The sequence below is a fragment of the Camelus dromedarius genome, chromosome 4 (assembly GCF_036321535.1).
Source record: "Camelus dromedarius isolate mCamDro1 chromosome 4, mCamDro1.pat, whole genome shotgun sequence".
Taxonomy (NCBI): domain Eukaryota; kingdom Metazoa; phylum Chordata; class Mammalia; order Artiodactyla; family Camelidae; genus Camelus; species Camelus dromedarius.
The window spans coordinates 85,468,621-85,483,104 of NC_087439.1; the positions used below are offsets into that span (position 1 = coordinate 85,468,621).

The 14,484-nt window shown below is 35.9% G+C and overlaps 1 pseudogene; it reads right to left on the reverse strand.

Annotated features, from left to right (window-relative positions):
* Positions 1-12,301: 12,301 nt before the first annotated feature.
* Positions 12,302-12,987, reverse strand: LOC105088306 (proteasome subunit alpha type-2-like; annotated as a pseudogene).
* Positions 12,988-14,484: the final 1,497 nt, after the last annotated feature.

Below are 14,484 nucleotides of genomic sequence, written 5' to 3' on the forward strand. Positions count from 1 at the left end.
CCTCCTGGTTAGCCATTGGAGCTTTCCAAATTACAGAAACCAGATTCTGCCCCCAGAAAGTCAGATACAGTAGACTCTGACATCTGTTGTTCAAACTTCAGAGGTATCTGATGAGATCCAGCGCTGAAAATCCCAGACCACAGAGGGCAACTTGACAAACAGCTCTCGTGGTGAATAGCACCTCTCCGTGAAACAAGGAAGTCTTGTCCCTTCCTGTACTCTAGTCTACATTTAAAGCAATTTGAACAATGATCGAGGCATTTACCCAGACCTCTGGTCACTGAGATGTCATTTCACCTAAGTAGAAGGAATTTGTAACTTGACAAAAATGTGAAATCCTTGATTCCCCGAGAATCTCCTTATCTAGCATGAATGCTTTAGCACAAAGCAAGAATGGCCTAGGCTGCTAGTGTTTCCATGTTAGATCCTGTTATTTTATCCACGAATGGTTTACTTTCCCTGCTTCTGATGGGTGACCTTGGGTGACCTTGGCTGACAGTCAAACCGAATTTTTACGATGAACAAATACTTCTCCAAGGTAATGAAATTTTTTAGACATTTTCGGGAAAATTGACAATCATGCAGCCACCACCATCGTGCTTAGCAGCTCAGGCTTGACCACATTTTATCACATTCTTACTTAGCATTCTAGGCTTATCTGTTCAGGAAAAAAAAGGTAGAGAGACAGCTAAATATCTTAGTCTACTTCTCACTGTGAATTTTTTATTAGAATAATGAAAATCCTTTGCCTTTTGGAATTACTCTTGGAATCTCTAAATACAGGATGAAATTATTGGTGAATACCAGCATGAGGTAATGGCAATGTATCAAATGAAGTGTTTTTTTAAGGCTTTGGTAGGATTTGGGGGAGTTTGATGATAAACTCACAGCTCTAACATATCATTGTGTTTCCCAGATACGTCACTACTTGCTAAACTTTTCCAACGTTTCTTTTTCTTAGGTCCCCAGTCTCTAAAATAAAGGTGACCATCCATCATGACCACCACTCTCACCAGCACCCTGAGATAATGCATGCTTCTGAGAGTGTGGCATGTTTTTAAATATTACCAAATTAAAAGTGTAATTTCCATGGCTAAAAAATGTTCCTCATTAGTACCTGTTATTAGTTCCTCTATTTAAGTGAAACGATTCTCCTTAGAAACTGATCTTCCTTCACGAAATATACTGAACCCAAATGAAACTGAGGCCTTGTAATTAACAGGAGAAGCTAAGATCAATTGAATTGATACTGTTCCATAAGGCCGTCCTTTTCATTGATGTCTTGTGAATCATATGAACTTCAGGGAGCTCTCACGCCCATGGTTTTCATTAAGGAACAAAGTAATGCATTTAGCTTTCTTTTTATGACTCAGTCTAGGGAACGCTATGATCTGGCCCCTGGGGGTTTGAAATAAACAAACTACTTTCTCATCAATATTGAGATAACCTCAGAGAAGTTGGAAGATAGGTTTTACTCAGCATGGGAAAAAAAAAAAAACAGTGAATATTACAAAGACAAAAAATTCTGTACAGCACGGTGATAAAAGTTGTCTGTGAAGGTTTATGGCACAACACCCACCTGGGCGTGCAGAGGAGTAATTCTCTGACACAGCAGCTTCCAGGGTCAACCCTGAGAAAGAGGTGAAGGATGCTTTTACCACATGTGTTGGGAGCACTGATTCCCCCTGTTCTCCTGATACAGGCAGTAAGTCACCTAGACGTTATGCACCCACATTGTCATTTAAGGCACAATTAGACTCAAACTACCAGGGAAGAAATACTTGGGACTGGGGAGGGGAGAGGGGCAGGAGATCTCTGTCCTTTGTTGGTGGGGCAACGTATGTATAGCCTGCATCCTCATAACTTCTATTTCACAGTCTTGCTTTTTCTAACATGTTCTCAACTTAGTCTTCCCTGTTGAGTTAACACATTGCTGTTTTTTTTAATAGTTTTTTGAAGTATAATTGATATACCCAAAAAAAAGGCATGTATTTAATATATGTAATTTGATGAGTTTGGACATATGCATATACTCATGAAACCATCACTACAGGTAAGTACTAAACATACCCATAACCTTCACAAGTCTCCTCCTGCTCCTTTGTTTCTTTTGTTCTTTGTTGTTAGTGTGTGTGTGTGTGGTAAGAACATTTAACGTGAAATTTACCCTCTTTACAAAATGTTTAAGTGCTCAATATAGTTTTGTTAACTTTAGGCAGCATATCACTATAAAAATGCTGTTGAAAGTGAGCTACATTTGCAGAATGTGCTCAAGGAGAAAGACTATTTATTCTGATCTTCCCCTAGCAATGCTTCTGATTGTCATTAACAGACTTTAAAAGGTCACTGAACAATATCATCACTGTCCTAAAGAAGGAGAAACCGTAGGATGTATTTTTTAAAGTGACTTTGTATGGACTCTTGGAACAAACCAAGATCTAAGCTGCATGGACCCAAATTCTTATCCTTTCTCAGAGATTGTTTCTTACCTGCAAATGAAACTCATTCTGATTAAGAAGGTAGGTTTTTTGTTCATTACAAACAAGTACAAAACAATCACTGTTAGAAAATAGGATACAACCTATTCTTAGCCTTTTTGAGATCTCCCAATTCCATACAATCTAGCACATACTGTTTCTACTGTTCCCTAGTCATTCAGCCAAAATTTCTCTAAGGTTTCCTTCTCTCCAACACAGAAAATGGAGAGTGACTCAGAGTGATAAAGTCCTTACACACATATCAAGCTAATGTCATTATTATCCTGATTATATTACAGACATAAATTAAAGTCATCTACCTCTCAGATTTCTGCCTCCATGTTTTGAATCCAGCCACCATGTCCTCTTAGGAATGGTTCTATTATCCTGTCTCAGCAACTAGCTCTTCCAGCTGGTGGAGGGACATCGGGACATGACAAAGGAGGAAATTATTGTTTTGGTGCAGAAACTAAATATAGAAAATGGGTGGGATAACTGTTGTGTAACTTAAGGAAAGCAACTTTTGAAAGGGAGTGGATTTTTTGACTCCGTTTTAAAACTTGGTATCCGTCATGGGAAAATTATAACTCAATTCCAGCCACAAAGTTAGTTTACTTGGATTGTGTTAGAAACAGAAAGGGGATGTGAATGTTAAAGAAAGCTTAAAGGAGGACAAGTTTACAAGAAAGGAAAGTGCGGGGAAAGAGCCTGAACCATCTAGTCAGTGTTTAATGATAACTCATGGTGCTGCTCATCAGAGTCACTTAATAAATATTTGAAAGAAAATGGAGATGTACTTAGATACCTCCCTACCTAGTTAAAAAGAACATAAGGTACTTTGAAGTTCATCTTCAGACCTTTTGCGCAGATATGATGAACAAAGACGAGTTACGACTCTGACTAACTAGAGGAAATGAGTCATAAGACGGAGGATTTAGCTGTTTGAGTTTCAGCACCACAATCAGCCAATATGACGTTCAGTTTGTTTGAAAGTTGAGAAGTAAACTTACTGAACACTGTTACTATTGTTAATATATTCATTTTTCAACACGAAATACATTTCTTGATCCTGTAAGTTTGGACTCAACTCTACGGTGACGTTCATTCTCAAAAGCCAAGAGGTTTTTATTTTCTTCTGTTTTTCTTTCTAAGTAAACATTTGCATTATAGGAAACTCATAAATGCAATGAAATAATCTATGCTCTATTTTCCTATGAGACATAAAAATTCACATGTGTTGAAAAGAAGTTAAATTAACTATTTCAAAAAGCCAATCATGGCAACTATTTTGCAGTGACATCATAAAATATATAACCTAGGGGTCTAGAAAATGTTTGGTAATGTATCCAATGAAATACAAAATATTGACTTTTTCATGTTAGAGGAAAAGATAGTATTAAATTTTCCATTGCACTTGGTTCTATCCATCCAAACACTTAGATCCAGATTCATGATGAATAAATATCTCTTTTTAAAGCAAAGTGTCTTCTTTGACTCTTTGTTTGTTCAGGAGTGTGCCATTTACTTTCCACATACTTGCAAATTTTTCAGTTTTATGCAAGAGAATAATCCATAGGACTTCAGTTCTCAGAGAATAAAATGATAATTTTTTCCCATATTTAATTGATTGTAATGTCTTGGACTAGTAGATGGGCTCAAGGAATATGTTGGCAGAGGACCAATAACAAATACGACTCATTAATGGACTGGATGTAAGAGAGAAATTTATTAATGATGACTCCAAATTTTTCAGCGTAAGTAAATAGTGATGACACTTATTGAAATAAGAAAGACTAGGTAGAAATACATTTGGGGTTGGCAGCAGAATTAAAGGTTCTATATTAGAATGTTGACTTTGAAATGTCTATAAAACATCAAAGAAGAACTGTCAGGTAGGCTGTTGAATATACTCAGAGAAGATGTTTTGACTAAAAAGATAATTTGGGGAGTCATAGGTAGTATTTAACGCTATAGAAATGGATGAAATTATCTAGGCAGAGAATGTAGAAAGAGAAAGCAAGACAAGGAAAGATCTTGATGTCTTTCTGAATCATCCAAGAAAGAACTAATCATGTTTAGCATAATTAACCAGAGTTAAGAGGCTTTTATTATACTCCCAATCTTGGTGAATCTATAATTTGTGAGTGGCAATAAACCCACATTTCTATTCCCCAAATAATTTTTTTTCAAATGTATTGAATGACATAGCCTTTTTCTGAGAACTGTTTTGGGGTACGTGTTCATCTAAACAAAATTTGGGAAATGCTGATAACTGTGATTAGTATAATATATTTAATATAACTTTTTTATACATTCATTTTCTTATACTCATCACCTACAGTTTTCTAGTCAAAGAGTTAATATTAGCCTTCCTGGCATGAAGAAAAGCAGCAGATTTCAAATAATCTCTGTGATTCAGACTTGCACTCCATTTTATTTCTATCTAAATAGTATACTCAATGCACTCCCTCTTGAGGTGATACCTATCCAGAAGTTAAATTCCCTGCAGTTTAATAATACGGAGAGAACAAAGACTGTAAGAGTGGATACTCTCCTGTCATCTGCTCAAACATTTTGTCCTCCACTTGTACAAGACCATTCTCTGTTTTCAGGAAGGCAATGGGAAAAGGAAAAGGAAACAATAGATGAGAGAAGAACAAGAGTATGCAAGACAATGAATTTAGTGCCAACAGCCATTCCATTTTCTGATGAAAAGGTAAAGAGGTGGTGTATTTCTACTTTCAGTATAGTTGAGTGGCTCCTATCAGATCAGCCCTCAAGTAAATAATAGCTACAAACTCTGGACAAGATATAAAACATAATTAATTGAAAGTACTGAAGGATAAAAAAAGCAGGCAGAAAATGGAGTAGAGTCAGCATCTATAAAACAAGAATGGCACTGGGTAAAATTCCACTTTTGATAACTTTTTGATGATGGCAGTCTCAAGGATAAAAGAACTAAACTGAAATTTGAGGAGAGACAAAAATTTTCAGTTTCAGTTTGGCAAGTTACCAGCTGAAATTTTTTTAATCGATATTCTTCAAAGGAACATAACAGACCCAAGAGTTTCCATAACACATTCTTCACAATACAATACATAATTGTTCAACATACAAATTAATAGAAAACCGTGGCTCATTCTCAAAAGACAATATAAACCAGTCCTGAGATGACCTAGATGTTGACATTAGCATACTGGGATTTTAAAGCATATATTGTAATTATGCCCAAGGATGTAAAGGAAAATCTTCTCATAGTGTGTGAAAATGAGGATATCTTAGCAGAAAAGTGAAAACCATAAAAAGGAATCAGATATAATTTCTACACCTAGAACAAGCTGTATCTGAAATTAAAATGTTAAAAGATGGGCTTAGCATCAGAGTAGAGATAACAGAGGAAAGATCAGCCAACTAGAAAACAAATCAATGGAAGTGATCCCATCTAAAGATGAGTAGAAAAGAATATTGAAAATAACAAAAGGAACATAGCCTCAGGGACTTGTGGGACAATATCAAAAGGTCTATATATATATATGTGTAGTTGGAGTCCCAGAATAACAGAAGAGAAATTACGGGGTAGAAAAAATTTTTGAAAAAATAATGGTTGAATTTTTTTCAAATTTGGTAAAAGTAATAAATTTACAATGAACACCAAGCAGAATTAATGCAAGGAGAACTATTCCTAGACCTATCATAATCAATCTGGTGAAAACCAGAGAGAAAATCTTAACAGTAGATGAAGGAAAATAACACATTGATCACAAAGGAACAAGAATTACTGACATCTCATCAAAAACAATAATCTTTAAAGTGCTGAAATATTTTTAATAGTGAATGCAAAATTTTATCTCCAGCAAAATTATCTTTCCGAAATCAAGATCAAATAAAGATATTTTCAGACAAGAGAAGACTAAGTTTTCATGACCTGCAGATGTGTACTGCCAAAAATGCTAAAGGAAGTTCTCCAGGCTAAAGGGGATGGAAACCTAAATTTTCAGGAAGTAATAAAGAGTATTAAAATTGAAAAATATATTTAAATATATAAAAGACAATTTTTTTCTCTTAAATTTAGAAATACATATGACTATTTAAAGAATCACATTGATGCAAGTGTGATATATACCATGTCAACAAATGAAGAAACAAAAACTATATGATCATCTCAATAGATGCAGAAAAAGCATTTGATAAAATTCAACATCAATTTACAATAAAAACTCTTACCAAAGTGGGTACAGAGGGAACATAGCTCAATATAACAAAATTTATTTATGACAAACCCACAGCCAACATAATACTCAGCAGTGAAAAGCTGAAAGCCTTCCCACTAAAATCTGGAACAAGAAAAAGATGCCCACTCTCATTACTGCTATTCAATATAGTATTCGAAGTCCTAGCCACAGTAATCAGACAAGAAAAATAAATAAATAAAAGGGATCCAGATTTGAAGAGAAGAGGTAAAACTGTCACTATATGCAGATGACATGACACTATATACAGAAAACCCTAAATACTCCACACAAAAACTACTAGAACTGATAAATTCAACAAGGTAGCAGGATACAAGATTAACATATGGAAATCTGCTGCATTTCTTTACACTAACAATGAAATGTTAGGAAAAAAGTATTTTTAAAAATCCCTTTCAAAATTACATCCAAAAAAAAATTTAGGAATAAACCTGACCAAGGAGGTGAAAGACTTATGCTCTGAGAACTATAAAACATTGATAAAGGAAATTTAACATAATTCAAAGAAATGGAATGATATCTCATGCTCTTGGATTGGAAGAATTAATATTATATATGGCCCCCAATATAAAAGAGCCATACTACCCAAAGCAATCTACAGATTTAATGTGATCCCTATCAAATTACCCATGACATTTTTCACAGAACTAGAACAAATAATCCTAAAATTTATATAGAGTCACAAAAGACTCAGAATTGCCAAAGCAATACTTAGGGAAGAGAACAAAGCTGGAAGCATAACCTTCTCAGACTTCAGACAATACTACTAAACTACAGTAATCAAAACAGCATGTTATTGGCACAAAAACAGACATTTGATGAATGGAACAGAAATGCAATGGGAGAAAATATTTGCAAATGCTGTGACTGATAAGGTTTTAATTTCTAGAATATACAAACTGCTCATACAACTCAATAACAACAACAGCAACAACTAATCAAAGAATGGGCAGAAGACCTAAACAGACATTTCTCCAAAGAAGATACACAGATAGCAAATAGGCACATGAAAAGATGCTCGATATTGCTATCAGAGAAATGCAAATCAGAACTACAATGAGGTATCACCTCACACCAGTCAGAATGGTCATCATTAAAAAGTCCACAAACGATGCTGAAGCAGGTGCGGAGAAAATTGAACCTTCCTACACTGTTGGTGGGAATGTAATGTGGTGCAACCACTATGGAAAATGATATGGAGATTCCCTAAAAAACTAAAAATAGATTTACCATGTGATCCAACAATCCCACTCCTGGGCATACATCTGGAGAAAACTCTAACTTAAAAAGATTCATGCACCTCAATATTCATAGCAGCACTATTTACAATAGCTAAGACATGGAAGCAACCTAAATGCCCATCAAGAGATGACTGGATAAAGATGATGTGGTATACACACACACACACACACACACACACACACAATAGAATACTATTCAGCCATAAAAAAGAATGAAGTAATGCCATTTGCAGCAACATGGACAGACCTAGATATTATCATACTAAGTGAAGACAAATGTCATATATCACTTATATGCAAAATCTAAAAAAATTATACAAATTAACTTATTTACAAAACAGAAGGAGACTCACAGACATAGAAAACAAACTTATGGTTACCAAAGGTGAAAGGGGTAGGGGAGGGATAAATTAGGAGTTTGGGACTAGCAGATACAAACTACTATATATAAAATATACAAACAATAAGGTCCTACTCTACAGCACAGGGATTTCAATAGCTTGTAATCACCTATAATGAAAAAGAATATGAAAAGAAATACATATCTATGTATATCTATGAATCACTATGCTGTATACCAGCAACCAACACAGTAGTAGATCAACTATACTTAATTTAAAAAAAGAATCATATTGATCTAAATATCTGAAGAGAGACTGAATTTTTCATTTTCATCTTAATGTTATTAAGCTTAGATCTTAAAAAAACATCAAATTTTTCCTGGCATGAAGCTGACATTTAGATATAATGCAATTATTATTTTCTGAAATTAAATATATATATTCTACTAACGTTTACTTGTCATAATCATTCTATTTGCATTTTTTCTCCCCTTTGCAGAGACATGTGTCTAGAGTTAATAAGCCTAGCAACTTCTAGCCTAATAAGATTATTCTCAGAACATCTCTTTTGAGATTTTCCTAATGGTCTTCCATCTAGAGAGATTTCTGGATTGTGAATCAATGAACCAATAAGTAGTGAACACAATCCTGTGTAGTTAGAACTCCTAGGTTCCAGAAAGTGTACTTTGTTCATTAACTCTGCTGACATTTAAGTTAAAATAAAGATCAAAACATGTTCAGATAAGGGTAAAATTCTTGGAGAAAAAAGATTAAAATATACAGCCCTGGGGGAAAAAAAAAGTTATAATGTTAAATTCCTCCAAAAAGAAAAGACTAATTTAACAATTAAGTTAAAAATGCATCCAAATGCTGGTGGAGAGAAGGAAATGACATACTATTTAAACTTTTGAGCAAAAATATCCAAAATAAAGTCATCAAAATCACATTATATTCAGAATATTTTCATAATCTCTAGAGGTAAGCAAAAAAATTATTTTCCCAATTCCTGCATTTGCCTGCTGGACGTTTGTTCTGGATGCTGTATCAATGCCTCAGCATCTATATATCAGCAATTAAACTCATCTTCTGTCTCAAAACACTTTCCTCTCCTAACTTCCCACTCCCTAGAGTCCACATCTTTGTCTCTGAAGTCCCAAATCTAAAAATGGCCCTTGGTTTCCCCTCACCTCTCACACAAGGATTGATCCTCTCCTATTTTATAACTGCAAAGTTTCTGTAAACTAGCCTTTTCTTTCCCTTGCCCCCGCTTCCGATATAATTTAGGCTATAGAACATGTCACTTTGGGCCAAGCCTGGATTCAGGGCTAAAGAATACAGAGGTAAGAAGATAATGTGCAGCCCTTAAGTTAACTGGTGTGCCCTGACCATTAAATTAGTCCATCTAATCTTACTACAACTCGACGAGGGAACCATGATTATTATCCTAGCTTTAGAGAAGAGAAGACTGATATAGAGAGAAATTAAGTACCTTGCCCAGGTAACACATATATGTACAGTAAGGCCTAGATTGAAGTCAAGCCAAAGTGTAAGTCTTAGTCTTAAGTGTTGCCTTCCAGGGCCAGGTACTGAGGCCAAGACGTAACCTGATGCCATCATCCTGCCCTCACTCCAGAGCAAGTCCTCTCCAATCAGTTAAGTTCAATGTGCAAAAAAACATGGTAGTTAGAGAAATGTGTTCCATGGATCAATACCTGGTTTATTCTGGCATGCTCTCCTTTACTCTCAGCTTTAGAAGAAAGATAAAAATGGAATCTATCTAGCTAATGGGCAATACTTTCTTGTGTAAGGGAAAAATCTATTCTATGTCTCAATGGATTCAGCTTCCACTAGGCTGGCCCTAATTATTTAGAGCTTCCCTGCCCTCAGTCACTAAGGCCACTCCTATCCAGAGGAAGAGGAGTAAGGTGCAAAAGTTTTAAAGCAGTTGGAGTTTAAAAGTGGCCCTGCCAGACCTGGAGGGAGATCAAAGAGCAGTTGCTATTGACAATGTCAGCACCTCCAATAGGTTGCTATTCCTGAATGAGCCTGAAGATACAGAAAGAAGCATAGACGAGGGACAGAGGAACATATGGGGCTGCCATGCTGCCTCCATGATAGGCAGTTTTTGCTTTGCCTTTTGGAACGAACCTTCTTGGGATGAAATTCATCTTCAAGTGTGCATGAGGCCTGTGGTGGAGGGTCTCTGTTTCCCTCTAAATCTGATTCTTCTATTAGCTCAGATTGGGAAGAGGGTCCCAGGGACAAGGCTGGGACAGCCTGGAGGGCAAGGAAGATTTGCTCCATATGGGAGCCCAGGAACTGGATGTTTTGTCCCACTTTCTATGCACCATCTTAGCAACCATTGTCTGTAAGCAGCTTTCAGCCAGAGTCACAGCTTAAGGGGCCAGACTCCTGGGTGAAACGGACAGGATCTGAGCTTTTAGCCTGTCAAAAATCCATACCAGCTGGCACAAGAACAGAGATTCCTTTTTAAAATTGAGTACATCAGCCAAATTAATCCTATTAAACTCTGAATGACCCTCCACCGAGGAAAGCGCATTAAGAAGATTGTTGCTATTTTACTCTTCCTTCTCTACCATAGAAATCTTCTTAGGAAAACAGAATTTTTAAAAATGTCATAGAAAGTCAGGGGTAAAGGTAATCTTTAAAGACAATAGACTACCTTAAAAAAAAAAAAAAAAAGGACTATAGACTGCCTTAGTAATATTCCCATCCAATCGTTTTATTTTACAAATGGCATAAAGAGAAAGAAAATTCATCGGGGTATATGAATTACCTAAGGTTTTTTTTTCTTAGTTGAAACATAAAATACATGCAATATGTAAGATCTATCATTTGACTTATGAAATAAAATAAAAATCAGTAAATGTTGACAATTTTTTTAGTTCCCTAAAATGAATCTCAATATAATCTAATCTAAAGCCTCTTTTAAAGATAATTTGAAATAGCTCTTTATGTAAAATTGTAATCTATGCCACTTCTGGGTTGATGCAAATGCCTCCTCTGGCCAGATTGATCTTCTGTCCACCATTAGAATAAGCCTGATAGAGCATTTTCTTCCCAAGGTCTAACCCATTCTTGATATTTCTTCACAGGTTGAGTTCACTGCCTTCTCCTCTATATCACTATACATAATTTGACTTCCTTCTTTCTGTGTACTTAACTCTAGGTTGAAATTTTAACATGGTAGAAAGTTCTTGCAGCTCAAGTACTGGGCTTCCAATGCCGATCACACTTTAGGAAAAACAAGCAAAATCCAGCATGAGATACACTGTTGCTAACTATCACTAATGGTAGCAACAGCTACTATGTAGAGAGTGCTCCATAAGTGTGAGATAACTTGCTAAGTGAATTAACTTCATGTTATCATGACCCATGATTTTACGTAGAAGGTGGTGGTACTAAAATCTCCATATTGCCTATAAAGAAAGAGGCTCAGAGTTAGGAAAATTGCCCAAGATCTAGGAGAACCAGAATTTTAATCCTGGAAGTCTGATATAAAAGCCCTCTCCCTTAATCACTATACAAACCTATCTATAAACATACGATGGACCATAGTGACAGAGGAAGCTGGAAAATGACTTGTGACTAGATTTATTTGGAAGTTTCTAATGTCGTGGTACAGGGCTGAGTAGAAGAGGGGCACTTAACCCAGCCTGTTGGCTCAAGGAAAAAAATTCATAAATCAACTGCTTTCAAAGCTGTTTTGAATGAAAAGTAGGAGTTACACCCTATGGCAGAGATATTCTCCAATCAGTGGGAAGAATTTAGAGGAAAGAATAGAAGTATAAGAGGGTGTGGTTTACCCATTTTTTCTGGATTTAACAATTTGCCCTGATTTATAAGTGTCATTTGAAAAACACCAGTCCATTAAACTATGTAGAAATAAGTATGGGAAAAGTTTGTAAAACAAATCATACTTTAAATATGTTTAAGCCAGGTTATCCGAAATTCTGGATTTTTCCATCATGTTATGATGATGTTATGGCAGCCAGGTAATCCTTAGCTTTAGCTGGAGTAAGCCTCGTAGATCTGGCTTCCCTGCAGACTCCAACCTCTACGTAGTCCTCTGTCATTTGCCTTTCAAAGCGCTCCTTTAGGGTTAATTTGGCTGTTTGAGTAGCATCTTCAAGCTCTAGATCGTCATTGTATCTTTTCTCAAGGTTCGTTCTCCCAGTCACATAGTTCTTCCCCATGATGTGACTTTTCAGGCAAAGTAAGTTCTGTATGTATCTGACTGAATAAATAGGGTTGTCCCTTTTCCCAACCACAAGTAAATGAGAAACTCCACCTGACTGGGTGTATTCCTGCATCACAGGGGTTAGGCTCTGCACCAGCAGAGTTGCAGCAATGGGTTCTTAGTAAACAAGATAGTGCTGCTGAGCTGGTTTTCCAGCTCTGGGCACCAGCACTCTGCAGGCTGGGCTCACCCCACCAAACCTCTATGCTTGGTCATCACTTCCACTTTGTGTACACTTCACTCACCCTGCAGAGTGGATTTCTGTTTCTTCTCTGTTGCGAATACCACACCATTTGCAGCTCTAATTCCCACTGAAGGGTCTCCCCCAGCTACAGCAGCCAGAACACATTCAATTTGGATAAGTTTAGCAGACAGGCTGAAAGCTGTCAGCGAACAGCTGCCACTACACTCTGCCATCTTCACCCGGAGAGCCATTTTTGTCTTTTAACCTTTTTTAAAAATTGACGTATAATCCATTTTCAGTGTTGTGCCAATTTCTGGTGTACAGCATAATGTTTCAGTCATGTATGTAGATACACATATTTGTTTTCATATTCTTTTTCATCATAGATTACTATAAGATATTGAACATAGTTCCCTGTACTGAACAGTATAATCTTGTTGTTTTATCTATTTTACATATAGTGATTAGTAAATATCGAACTCCCAGTTTAGCCCTTCCCACCCCTTTTCCTCCCAGTAACCATAATTTTGTCCTCTACGTCTGTGAGTCTGTTTCTGTTTTGCAAGTAAGTTCATTTGTGTCTTTTTTTTTAGATTTCACATATAAGTGCTATCATGTGGTATTTTTCTTTCTCTTTTTGGCTCACTTCACTTAGAATTATAATCTCCAGATCCATCCATGTTGCTGCAAATGGCATTACCTTATTCCTCTTTATGACTGAGTAGTATTCCATTGTATATATATACCACAACTTCTTTATCCATTCACCTGTTGATGGACATTTAGGTTGTTTCCATGTTTTGGCTATTGTAAATAGTGTGACTGTGAACATTGGAGTGAGCCCTTTTTTATTGTTTATAGTAGCTTTATTCATAATTGCCAAGAACTAGAAATAACTCATACATCCATTAATCAGTGAGGACAGCAGAGTAAGTTCACTGATTGGTGAAGAGGCAATCAGTGGATGTCAAAGGATATTATTTAAAAAAATCACAAACCAGATAGTGAAGATTAAATAAGAAAGTATAGGAATGGGGACCTTTGAATAGTACAAAAGGAACTACTAGTGAAATAAAACCTTCCTAAATATCAGAAGAAAAAAATCTTAAAAAGCAAACATAAACAAACAAAAAATCACAGAGAAATACAGAAAACAATGTAGTACATACAAAATAATTCTTTAAAGTCAAGATCAAACACAAAAGTCCTATTAATAAATGTGAATGGATTTAACTCATCTATTAAAAGACGTAAATCTTTATTATGCTCACAGAGTGAAACCTAACTTTATGCTGTATTCAAGGGACATACCTAAAACAAAGTGATTCCAAGGTTTAAAATGAAGTGATGGACAATGGTATACCAGGAAAATGGAAATAATAAGGAAGCAATCTTTCAGATTCTGACATCTCAGATGAGTAGAATTCAAGCCAAACATCACTGACAAGAACAAAAGATCTTCTAAATACTAAGTTTTAAAATTTACAATAAGGATCAAACTGCTGCAAGTATCAATGCACCGAATGAAGTAGAAACTACTTTCATAAAGCAGAACAAAGGAGATACAAAGAGAAACAGAAACACACCAATAGTAGGAGACTTCCCCTTTCAGTAGAAAATAAATCAAGTAGACAATAAATAAAGATATAGGAGACCTAATATATTCAGTAAGATAGCTCTTATGGATCTATTTGAACTTTAACCCCAATAACAGAGAGCACATCTCCTTC